We start from the raw sequence: 13,787 nt of genomic DNA on the forward strand, positions 1-13,787 counted from the left end.
CACCAGCAAACACCGTGAAGAAAAGCAAAAACGTCATGTTAAAGGGAAGTGGTATCAAAGACATAGTGAGGTTTCAATGTCACCAGTTTTATATCAAAGTACATCTAGATATTTAAAGAATGACTTCAAGTAAGTTTTCTCTTGCATACCCCACCATTGTTTTTCTTACTGTGTAAGGAGAGCAATGTCCAAACTTCAAATACTTATTAAACTCCTAATACTGTAAGGCATTTAAACTTAACATATCAAGGGTTCTTATTAGATATTTGTTCAGGGTATTTTGTTTCTGTACATTTGATTGTTTGCACTACTACAATCATGTCATCATTGTAAACCAGTAGAAACTCTTTAAATATGCAATCAGTGGCCTAAAGACCTCTATAATCACTGAAAACCCAGTTGGAAATCTAATGGGATTGCTTCATCAGATTAAAACAGAGTTACTATCGTCTCTTCTCTCTTGATTGCTCCATCATTGTGCCCTGACCCCCAGTTTGTCTTCTTACCTGTACTGGTTTCAACATGTGGCAGCCAAACATTTGTATGTGAGAATGCAGAGCTTGTCCCAGTTCATGTCCCTTTCATGTCTTGCTTGCTGAGGCAAGTGTGGTATGGATTGATTTTCACTGTTGCTCAGCCAGTGCTTTGTCTCAAATTTGCTCACTGCCAGGTTATATGAAGAATGCTAAAAGAAGTTGCTAACTTCTTTATGAGCTTATCTGTAACCAAGCACCATGTACCTTTCACAGTTTGGGCTTGTTTACTAGTGTTTCCCTGGTGGAATGGTGAAGGTTATCTTACGGCTGCCCCGATGATTGCCACAACTTGATACCAACTCTAAGGTCCCTTGGTAGCTCATATAGCTTTGTGACATTGACTTTCCAGTGGTTTTAGATGTCATTTTGTGTTCTTAACACTTTTTCATCTGCTGTCCTGATGTGACTGCAATCTTTGAGTAAAATTAAGCGTTTATAAATCCCTTTTTAGTGTTTATATCTACCTTTTGCTTCCAATAATTTTTGTAACACTGATTGCAGTTTTTAATCTCTCATATAGGAATTTTAATGTTTCCCAAGCATTTTGTGGTTTTAATAGAATGATAAATAATTTTGATTGTAGCATAATGTTAACATAAATAGCTAGTTAGTTTTCTTAACAAAGGTGTCTCACTAAATGCTTACTGAAATGAAATAACAAGTATTTTATATCATCTAAAAAGTTTGCTTATGTATTAAAATCTTATATAGTCTCCTTATACCTAAACTGAATGCATGTAAGTTGGCTTAGTTTAAAGATTTTTTTAAACAAAAGTCATTTATGTTTCCATTATATTATTATTATTATTTATTATTATTATTATTATTATTAATTTACAAATCTAGTCATTACACCTCTCCTGGTTTACCCTCCCGAAATTCCTTATACCATTCCTCTGCTTCCTGTCTCCAGGAGGATAGAACCCTTCCCCTGCTTGGTCTCCCCACTCCCTGGATCTTCAAGTCTCTGGAGGGTTAGGCAAGTCTTCTGTTACTGAGAAGGTCATCCTCTGCTGTATATGTGTCAGGAGAGCCTCATATCAGCTAGTGTATGCTGCCTGATTGGTAGTTCAGTGTATGAGAGATTTTAGGGGTCCAAGTTAGTTGAGACTGCTGGACTTCCTATGGGTTTGTCCTCTTCCTCAGCTTCTTTCAACTGTTCCCTTTCAACCACGGGAGTTCCCTACTTCATTGCATTGGATGGGTGTAAGTAACTGTATCTGTCTCAATTAGATGCTTCCTGGGCCTCTCAGAGGACAAGCATGATAGGTTCCTGCATGTAAGGATACCATAGCATCAGTAATAGTACCCTGCCTTAGAACCTCCCCTAGAGATGGATCCTAAGGTGAGCTGGTCACTGAGCCTTTCCCTAAGGCTCGTCCACATTTTTGTCCCTTCAGTTCTTTTAGACAGCATTAAATCTGGGTTAAAGATTTTGACTTTGTTATGACAACCCCATCCCTCCATTTGATGCTTTGTGTTTGTACTGGATGTGGACTCTATAAATTCCCTCTCCCCATTGTTGGGCATTTCATCAAAGATTCCCTCCCTTTGATTCTGGTGAGTCTCCAACCTCCTGGGTCTCTGCTACATTCTAGAGGGTCCCACTACCTCTCATGCCCAAAGACTGCACCATTCTGTGGCCCTCAGAATTTCAATCCAGCCTCCCCCCTTCCAATATTTGATTATGTTCCTCGTTTCCCCTTCACCTCCCCTCTCCCACCTAGATTCCTCTCTCCTTCTATTTCCCATGATTGTTTTTTTTCTCCCTCCCAAGTGGGTTGAAGCATCCTCTTTTGGAACCTTTGGTCTATTAACCTTCTTGATTTCCATGAACTGTATCCTGAGTATTCTTAATTCACCTATTTATATATATCCTGTTGTTTTTATGTAGAATAATTTTCACTGAACTCATAATTTATATCCTCCAGATTAATATGTATTCAATCATTAAAGTATTATATGACATAAGTTTGTAAAAGCCTTTGAAATGTATTATCACATTAGTTACAATTTTTCTTTCATACAGTTACTACAGAAAACTCCCTAGGAGATATTTAAGTAAATATGCCATTTTTATAAAAATATCAATTACTTTTTCTTATAAAAAATATGAAGCTTTTCCAAGATTAATGTGCTAGTCTTTCCACAGTAAGCACTATGGTTGTTTACATTGCCATTGTTTTCATATATCTTTCTTTGTCTACAGAAGAGATCAGTCCTAACAGGGACAATAGAGATCATTAGTCAGAGTGGTGTGGTGACACATTATCAAGTTTTGAGGAGAGACTGACAGAGAAGCAGCAAAATTCTTGTAAATTGTCTACAAATCATAAAGATGGCAAACTAGTTGTATGGAAATTATAATATCTCCAATACAGACTATTTTATGATGATAAATGTTTATATAATTTTATTTTTCTAGTTATTTTTCTTATTTTCATTTTATCTTACTCATTTGTATATTCTTCATAACCTAATAGTGAAATTTAGCATCACATATTAGAAAAATATCAATATATAATTGACACTATTTTACCTTTTTAAATTCCAATAAACAATACACTCTCTTGAATTTGTCTAAGCAAATAGCATTATAGGAGCCTGTCTTTCATGGATATTTCATCTTAGACATAAAATTATTACTGATCACCTCTTCATTTCTTACAAAAACATTATAATAACCCCCAAAACTAAGCTTGGAAGAGGTTGTGCATTTTCAGTATTCCTAAAACCAGAATTGTTTTAAATCACTATGGCAAACCATGAACTAGTTAATTTATTATTAGTATACTTTATTATAGCAACATTAGCTTAATGCCCTGAAGTGATAATTCCAAATAAGAAATTAAGTGCATACTTGTGTCAGTTTAATTTATTTATATATCGAATGAAATAATGTTGCTGTACAGGATATTGTGCTTCAGAGCAAGGGATATGCTTTCAAGCAATTTGTTTAATTGCATCTAATCAATACAGGATGTTGTTAGGTTAATTCAATATACATCCTGTAGAATTGATTGAAGTTTTATTAAGACCACATTTTTATGGAACTTTACTACAACTATGTCAGCATGAGACATACAAACACAAACAAAACCAAAGAGAATAATTTTTATTTATTCTATTTTTTAGTACCTGATATACAAAATATTTTGTCATAGAACTGTGATAAAATATCATTCAGAGAAAGACTTACCACCAAAATTATCTTCATTTTCATTCACTGCATCAAATTTAAAATAAAAAAGATCCTGTATATTATATAAGTATATAATAGTAAAACTATTTTTATACTTATTAATAAAAGTGTTTTAATGTTTAAAATATTCAAAGCATATACCCACAAGATGTTCCAACTTGTAATAAGGACAGATGCTCCACTATGTTAATAACAGCCTTATTTATAGTAGCCAGAACCTAGAAAGAAACCAGATGTCCCTCAACAGAGGAATGGATACAGAAAATGTGGTACATTTACACAATGGAATATACTACTCAGCTATTAAAAACAATGAATTTATCAAATTCTTAGGGAAATGGATGCATCTGGAGGATATCATCCTGAGTGAGGTAACCCAAATGTAAAAGAACACACATGATATGCACTCAGTGAGAAGTGGATATTAGCCCAGAAATTTAGAATACCTAAGATACAATTTGTGAAACACATGAAATTCAAGAAGAAGGAATATCAAAGTGTGAATATTTTGTTTCTTCTTAGAATGGGGAACAAAATACCCATGGATGGAGTTACAGAGACAAAGTGTGGAGCAGAGACTGAAGGAATGACTATCCAGAGACTGCCCCACTTGGGGATCCACCCCATAAACAATCAGCAAACCCAGACACTAGGGACATGCCAACAAGAGCCTGCTGACATAACCCTGTTATAGCTGTGTCCTGCGAGGCTCTGCCACTGCCTGGCAAATACAGAGGCGGATGCTCACAGTCATCCACTGGATAGAGCACAAGGTCCCCAATGAAGGGTCCAGAGCAATACCCAGGGAGCTGAAGGAGACTAAAGCCCCATAGAAGGAACATCAATATGAATTAACCAGTACCTTCAGAGCTCCTTGGAACTATACCACCAATCAAAGAAAACATATGGTGGAACTTGTGGCTCTAGCTATATTTGTAGCAGAGGATGGCCTAGTCAGTCATCAATAGGAGGAGGGGCCCTTGGTCCTACAAAGGCTCTATGCCCCCATATAGGGGAACACCAGAACAAGAAATGGGATTGGGTGAGTTGGAGAACAGGGGGTGCTGGGGGAGTGGATAGGGGATTTTCAGAGGAGAAACTAGAAAAGAGGATAACATTTGAAATGTAAATAAAGAGGCAGCTACCATGAATCTACACATATATACTTACATCATATATGAATACCAATATTGTATTCATATAATATGTGCATCAAAATAGTTTGCTCTTTAAAATACTTGTGACATTTAAAATGATCTCTACTTTGTTAACGTGGTATATTAGGCATCATGATGGATTTGAATTTGTGAATGCATCAGGATCACAAATAAGAGATTATTCTATGGAATGTATGAAAGGTAAGAGGAACAATAGCCTATGCCACATGAAAACAATATTTCAAGGATTCAAGTGAATGTTAATATATTTTTATACTTTAATACTACTAAAGAAAATAATTTCAACTAAACTTATGGAACTAATACCTCTAGAACAAAAGGCAATATAAATGATTTTGCTAATATGGATAAGAATGGGCCTCATTAACTCATATATTTAAATGAGTGGTATATCCTGGGATGAAACCAAGGGATCCCCTATGGTATTAGGTGTGGCCTTGTTGAGGAAGTGTGTCATTGAGGATAGGCTTCCCAGTTTTCAAAGGCCCTAGTAATGCACAGTTGTTTCCCCCTCTCCCTCTCTCTCTCTACCTCTTCCTCTCTTTCCTCTCCCCTCTCTTTCCTTGGTGCCTGTAGATTGTAGCTCTGTCTTCAGTAATACATCTGACTTTGTTCTGCCATTCTCTCTGTCAGGGCAATAATGGACTAATTTCCTAAAATTGTAAGTAGGACCCAGTTATAAAGTGTCCTTTATAGCAGTTGTCAAGGTCGTGGTATCTCTTCACAGAAATAGAATATTGAACATCGAGTAAGACAAAAATGGAACCAATTGTCATATCAAACAAATTTAAATCCATTTAATGGATCTATAGTACAAAGTGTCTTACATCTAGAGAAAAAAAATGCACCTCAATGTATAAGATGGAGATATTATTCCCAAAACTGATCACAAATAAACTTCTACAAAATTTAAAAATGTTAAGTCTAAAATATAAAAAAGAATTAAAAAACAAAATTATTGCCCAAGTGCCAGGTTACTTTTGCATGCATACCTGTTAGGATAACAGCAAACTTTTCTTAAGAAGCCCTGACATCCAGAAGGACATTCACTCATGTATTTCAGACCATGGAACTAAATATCTGCTAACTAAGGTTTTTACACTTCAAAATAAACTTTCAAAATCAAAGTAAAAGTACATAATTTTCATTATGAGTAATAAATAGAGCAATTTGTGACCATTAAGACAGTAAATAGAGCAGTGCAGGAAGTTAAATACATACTATAAACAGAGGAAGATCTCTCTCTCTCTTTTTCTCTCTCTCTTTCTTTCTCTGTCTTTCTCTCTTTTTTTTCTCCATCTTTTTCTCTCTGTGTTTTTGTGTGTGCATGTCAGCATGACAGTTCAGAAAAGAATAAATCCCATGTATTCTCTAGTAGAATTGATAACAAATATCAAAAATTATTCATGTATCATTATGCTTCCTTAGTACTCTATTATGGAAAAAGAAAATTACCTCTTACAGTCACCTAATAACCATCAGTCAAATTTCCCTTATCTCCTCAAGTGAAGAGAAGAATATGTGACTGGAAAAAAAAGATACAATTGTTTGTTGCTTTGGAAACTAAAAAGGGGTGTAGAGGAAGGGGGGAGGGAGAATACCCACCACATCCACCTATGCATTTGGCTGGTGGATGTGGGAGGGCTGTCAGAGCTTTACACTTGGCCCTAAATTGGCATCTAAGCCACTCATCCTCCTCGAAGGGGGGCGGGGGATGGACAAGGGTCAGCCCCCGACAGGGGGCGGGGGGGGATGCAGGGCGACACACTGTAGCTCTGGGTTTATGGGAGAGAGGGCTGAGGGAGAGAGGATCCCATACAGGTGACAGTAAGCTGAGCAGGCCTTGATGAAAAGAGACAGTCTACGGTTTTTAGAGCTTTATTGTTGAAAGGCAGGTGAAAGAGAAAAGGTGGAAAGAGAGAGACCGACCGTGTCCAAGAGGAGAGAAAGGGAAAAGAGAGAGAGAAGAAGAAAGGCTAAAGTAAGAGGGAGAGAAAGGAAGAAAGTGAGAAGAGAGAGGAGAGAAAGGGGAATAAGAGTGAGAGAGTAAGGGAGTGAGGAGGGGGCAAACCGCCCCTCTTATGGTATGCTGTTATCTTTACTGTTGTTATGTAACTGGGGAGGAGTTTAGCCTGAAGGTCAGAAGATTGGGATATTGCTTATGTGACTGCTAACCAGATTGTAGATTTTTCGGGGGGTGGGGGGGCAGAACTGAAGCCCTGAGGGCCAGCAGAATGAATGGAAACAGGCAACCTCAGGAGGTAGGAGGGAGATCCTCTAGAATGTACCAGAGACCTGGATGGTGAGACACTCTCAGGATTCAAAGGGCGGGACCTCAAATGAAATTGCCTACAGTGGGGAGAGGGAACTTGTAGAGTCTACCTGCAGTAGAAAAAAAGGGCATCAAATGGAGGGATATGGTTGCCATATCACATCAAAAACTCTGACTCAGAATTGTTCCTGTCTGAAAGAACTGCAGTGCCAAAAATGGAGAAAGAGGAAAAGGAGGCCCATTGACAGGCCCAAATTGTGATCCAGGTCCAGGGGAGGCCTCAAGGCCTGACAATACTACTGATGATATTGTGTGCTTACAAAGAGGTGTCTATAATGAATGCCCCCCAAAAGGCCCAAAAAGTAGCTGAATGAGTTGGGTGCAGATATCTATGTCCCAACAATGAACAGAAGCTGATGACCCCTGTGATTGAATTAGGGAAAATCTGGAAGAAACTGAGGAGGAGGGTGACCCTATAGGAAGACCAGGAGTCTCAACTATCCTGGTCCCTGAGATTGTTCAGACACAGAGTCTGCCACGTAGGGTAGAGTGGTAAGGCAAAAAAGACTGGACTGTAAAAATAAGATTAAAGAATAAAAAAAGAAATAAAAGAGAAAAAAGCACATAATCACTGTAAAAAAATAAACACACACACACACACACAATAATAATAAAGTGAAAATCCTGAGTTGCAGGTATAAACATATTTTTTATCCCCCCTCAAAACTTTTGCTGTTTGGCACTTAAGTCTGTCATTTCAGATATCCATCTATATAGCTTATTTTTATGGTTGTTTAATATAAAGTGGTAAAGGTCCTTATGGTCTGCGCAAGTACCCTGATCAGACATTGGGCACAAACTCTTCAGGCAGTTCCACAACATCCAGAGGAAGCCCCACTCCCAGGCACTCTAACACCCCCAGGATCAGAGGATCAGAGTTGAGTAAGACACATCATCAGTCCCAACACCAGAATCAAGTAACCCTATTAAAAAATGTTATACAGAGCTAAACAAAGAATTTTCAAGTGAGGAATGAAGAATGTCAGAGAAGAACCTAAAGAAATGTTCAACATGCTTAGTCATCAGGAAAATGTAAATCAAAACAACCCTGAGATTCCACCTCACACTAGTCAGAATGACTAAGATCAAATACTCAGATGACAGCAGATGCTGGCAAGGATGTGGAGAAAGAGGAACACTCCTCTATTGTTGGTGGGATTGCAATCTGGTACAACTACTCCAGAAATTAGTCTGGCGGTTCCTCATAAAATTTGACATATTATTACCTGAGGACCCAGCTATACCACTCCTGGGCCATACACCCAAAATATTCTCCAACATATAACAAGGACACATACTCCACTATGTTCATAGCAGCCTAATTTATAATAGTCAGAAACTGGAAAGAACCCAGATTTCCTTCATCAGAGGAATGGATACACAAAATGTGGTACATTAACATAATGGAGTACCATTCAGTTATTAAAAACATAAATTCATGAAATTCTTAGGCAAATGTATGGAAGTAGAAAATATTATCCTGAGTAAGATAACCCAATCACAAAAAAAACAGACATGGTATGCATTCAGTGATAAATGGATATGAGTCCAATAGCTCCAAATACCCAAAATACAATTCACAAACGACATGAAGTTCAAGAAGAAGGAAGACCAACATGTGGGCGCTTCAGTCCTTCTTGGAAAGGGGAACACCCTCATAAAAGTAGAGGGAGGGTGGATGGAATAGGGTTTTCCAGGAGGTGTGTGAAACTGGGAATAGGGATAACATATGAAATGTAAATAAAGAAAATATTCACTAAAAAATTAACACATAAATGTGTGTGTTTTCTTCTACAAACATTCGCTAATGTTTTTGTATTTAGAAAATGAGTTAAATCTTGGATTTCATACATCTGTTTCAAAATAGTTTTATAAACACATCAAATAATGAAACTGAATTTCGTGAAATATAGATTTCTATGATTTACCTCAGGTCCATATGCCAGTCTCTTCTTTCTGCCCAAAATATGGAAATTATTGATTTAATGTTTAAGTTAATAAACTAAAAATTAACATATTTCATATGTTAATGGAGCTGTATATTATACAAGAAATTGTGTTACATTTAAGTCTCCTCACTCATCAAAGATGCCACCTCTTCATTTCCAATATTCAGTCCCTGAGGGGAAGATCCTGAGACTACTTAAGTTACAAGTGTAGATGCCCAATGAGTTAATACTCTTTGCAATCAAGAGTCACATTTTATTGCTTTCAAAAATAAGATATTTTCTCAGTATGTATGACTATTGTCTTAATGGCAACTGGGAGATCCCCTGCATTCTTCAATTCCTCTCACAGGAGAGAAAGTTTGAGTGAAATTAACACTTTATAATAATTGAACAGATTGGGGAAGTGTCTTTGGTGTAGTAGCAAATAGATGAGTAAATAATTTGATGGAAATTTGAGGATTACACGATGATGTTTAAGTTAATACTGTTGATGAAAGTAATATCTAAATAGAGAAAAAGTTAATGGAATATTCAAAGAAAAATGTCAAGAATAAGATTTTAAGTCTTTGTCCTATAATATGTTGTTTCGGAATAAACCATAAAAGCTAGTATGTAGCCACAACTAAGTCACAGGATTTTATAGAATTTCTTAGGATTGATTTAAGAAAAATTTGCATTATTTTAGAAAAACATTTGAAGGTATATGATGTTATTTTTCTTTTAATAAAACAAAATGGAGATAAGCATTGAAATATGCACTGCCATGAATTCCTAAACATACAAGAAGCACTGAATAGACTCAGTAGCTTGTGTATGCATGTATATACACACATGCTCATATACACATGTTCATATACACATGAATACACACACACAGACATAGACACACACACAAACACACACACATATACACACATGTGCAAAAAGAGACCATGAATTTGAGAGGAAATATTTAGGGCATGAATGGTTGGGAGGAAAGAAGAACATAAATGAAAGAAATTATATAATTATATGTTAATTAAAATAATACAATTTTAAATTTACACTAAAAACTGTAGACTTATTAATTAACTGTGTAAATTAAAATACAAACTGGAAAGTAGAATGATGACTATTTTCAATGTTGCATTTATCACATATATGATTATTTTCTATTAATAATATTTGTTTCTCTGAGAATTGAATTCTGTGAGTCTCAGACTTTTAAATTAATTAATGACGTCTCAACGAATGCTCTCTGAAGAGCTGTGGGAGCTAAATGTGATAACTAATGGCTCTTGTTCCATACTTTCATTTTTTTTCCCTAGACTAATTGATGTTCCTTACAAGATCACATGTTGGGGTGAAAATAACAGAAAAGCCTTGTTATAGAAATTATTTCTGGAAACTGAAGGCTGAATTCTAAAATCTTGAATTTTGAGCTCACATTGGATCAGTCATGTTAGAATACAGACTAGTGGTTTGATTTATCCGGAGCTTGAGAGCATTGAGTCTGAGTGACCTGCCAACGGAGAGGGACTTTCAAGGAGATGCCTGCTGTTAACTAGGTGACCATTTAATTTATGTTTTATTGCTTTAAAGTAAATAGTTCAATTTTATTAATTTGCCTACCATTAAATTTTCCCATGAAGTTCTCTCATGTCACAAACCAAAATTCAATAAGGCCAACAATCACGGGTTCAACCATGTAAGATGTTAACCAAAATAACATTTGTCTTTACAAGTGGATTCTCTAAGACTACTAATAGATTTCTGGCCAATGCAAAAAACACTTAAAAGGGAAATATTTGTGGACCCACATTTCAAAGCTCTCAGGGTGCTTGGGTGAACCCAGCCACTGCCGTGTTAAAGACCTACTGCTACTTGCAATACTGTAGTGAGTAAAGTGTTGTTTCAATTCCTTTTGAAAAAAATAAACATTAAAACTTTATAATCCAATAAAATCAAACAAAAGAGAAATTTTATTTTGCCTCCTTTGTCCCAGCACTATTATGTAACAATGCTATGCATTGTGTGTTTAGGTCTATATATTCAACTAAACACCCGATACAAATTGAAGACAGTTGTTTTTCTCTGTTCACTCTGGGTTCCAGAAGTTGGATTTAGGTCTTTAGGCTTGTGGCCAAACACATTCTATTATTTGATGACCTATCTCACAACCAAGTTTTCTCTCTGTAAAATATGTTTTGCTATCTAGAAAAATGCTTCTTTTCTGGGGGATCCATCTCTTATCTGAATGAAAAATCTATTTTCTTTTAGTATATTTTACAAAGGATGTACATGGCAATTTTGGGATGATTTCTCATTGAATGGAATCAAGACATCAGTTAATCCCATAATATGTCTGCTGTTACTGTTAACCATCACGTTTCTAAGTGTGCTTTGGAAATTATAATCTTTATTTAATGTTGGTATTTGCCAGCACAGCGTTACAGTATGTCAGCTGAAGTTTGGTTTGTGTGTGATTTGCCCAGTTTTAAGACAAGAAATAAAAGGAGATGGTACACAAAACAGAAGATATGACATGGTTTCAATTTGGTTACAGAACACCAAAAAGATACATTTCTATTATCATGGAGATGCTCCTGCACATCTGACCCTCATCACAACATAAATTTAATGGATTTCTTTACTTAGTATAAGAGAAGCCATGTTAGGTTTCAGAAGTCACTATTTTCACTAAGAACTTAGTTGTAAGCACAACTTCTTTGTGATTAAGCCATTGTTGTATATGAATAAATTGCTGAAAGTTGAGTATGTGTGGCATCAAAGCCAGCAGCTCTGTAATGGTGCCATTGTTCACAGGGAGACTTATCAGGGGTTGATTAAATAAACTGATACTTTACTATTTCTGAAAGAAAAAGTTAACTCTTTGATATGTAGCTTCCAGATCTTCTCCTGCTTTTTGATTTTTTTCTGCACAAATAATGAATGTTAAGTGTTTTATTAGAGAATAATATATTGCTTCTTTATCAAGGCATCAAGAAAAGGCTTTATAGGAAACCATTTTACCATCTTATTTAAAATGTATTTAATGATGATGATGTATTTTATGATTATGAGTATATGGAACATATTTGATATTTAATTCTCAGAGATGTCTCATGAACTATGTATCTTTATTTTCTCACATTGAAGATGTGTATTTTTCATAGAATTGACTAGATTGCTTAAAGCCAAAAAGCACCTCTTCTGAGGAACTCATAATAAATGATTTTTCAGAAATTCTCTGAGTGGAACGAATTTTTTTTTCCTATCATACCTTTCTAGCCTTACATTTAATTAAATCAATTTTAATGCATTGCTCCCTTGTAGAATATCACGAGGATATAATACTAATTTAATGTAGATTATTGGTACAGACAAAAAATTGAAAAACTAATTCTGTATGACTCAATTAAGATTAATTTTAGTCAGAAATTAATTTTCTATTTGGAATGTAATTTGTTACTTTAATAGATAACAAAACTGCTTAAATTTGCACTTCGAAGTTTAAATTAATGGTAAACTTTTTTGTAAACCAATATTCCAGATAACATTTAAGACTTAAGAATGCTATCTGTCATGTCACATCCCTGACAGACGTAACTCTAAGAAATGTTGGCACAGGGAATTCAGCTGCATCAAAATCCCACAGTCTATATTTACTGATGGTCAGAAAGGAGGCAAAATAATTGTAGGTGGGTGAAAATAAAAGGCATCATGTGACACATTAGAAGATCAGAGTTCCTTAAATTTTGAGAGTCCTTCAAAGGTTTAGTTTTTGTGTTTTAGATCAACACCACATATTTCAGTTGTCATTGTTGCCATTTTTATTTGAAATACAGTGTCTCATATTATTTTGGGAACCCATGAATATAGTAATTCAGTTATGTGTCATAACTGGTAAAACTCATATTTACAGAGATCAAAATATGTATAGGTGATTTATTGTCTCATTGAATTTTGGTTGTTGTAATAATCATGTGTTTATGGTTCATTTTCATCCTCAGGAGTACAGGAAGCAAAGTGATCTGTTATCATGATCTCAGTTTTGATAAGTAGCATAGTACTATAGTACTATATTATTTTGGATTTAAAAATAAATATTAGATATTTTTGTCTAGTATGTTTTCTAACAAACCAAATCCTTAGTACAGGCAAAAATTTCTTGCTTTGTTTTATATATACATGGGTATACTGATATGCTGCTGCTATTGCTATTGTTGTTTTAAAATATTCAAATATTGAACCATCCATCCAAGCATAATTATTTGATGCAATTCTACTTATTTCAAACTCAAATTTAAAAAAAAAAATAAAGTTGCACTAATTATACAAATCTGGACAGAGTGTCATTGTAAATATATATTTAAATATTTCAATTTTAAAAGAGCTCCACAAGGTATAACATATAGAGAAAAGATAAATATTTAGAAAATATTGAGCTAATGAAGAACTTTTACTTCTTAGTAAATTGTTACCTTTATAGCAAGAGACACACAGAGAGAGAGACAGAGAGAGAGAGAGAGAGAGAGAGAGAGAGAGAGAGACTCCAGTCTCTATGAGATTCTTCAGCAAGTTATTCCTTGGAGCCTGAAATTCTTCATG

The sequence above is a fragment of the Mus caroli genome, chromosome 1, assembly GCF_900094665.2.
Source record: "Mus caroli chromosome 1, CAROLI_EIJ_v1.1, whole genome shotgun sequence".
Classification (NCBI taxonomy): Eukaryota; Metazoa; Chordata; class Mammalia; order Rodentia; family Muridae; genus Mus; species Mus caroli.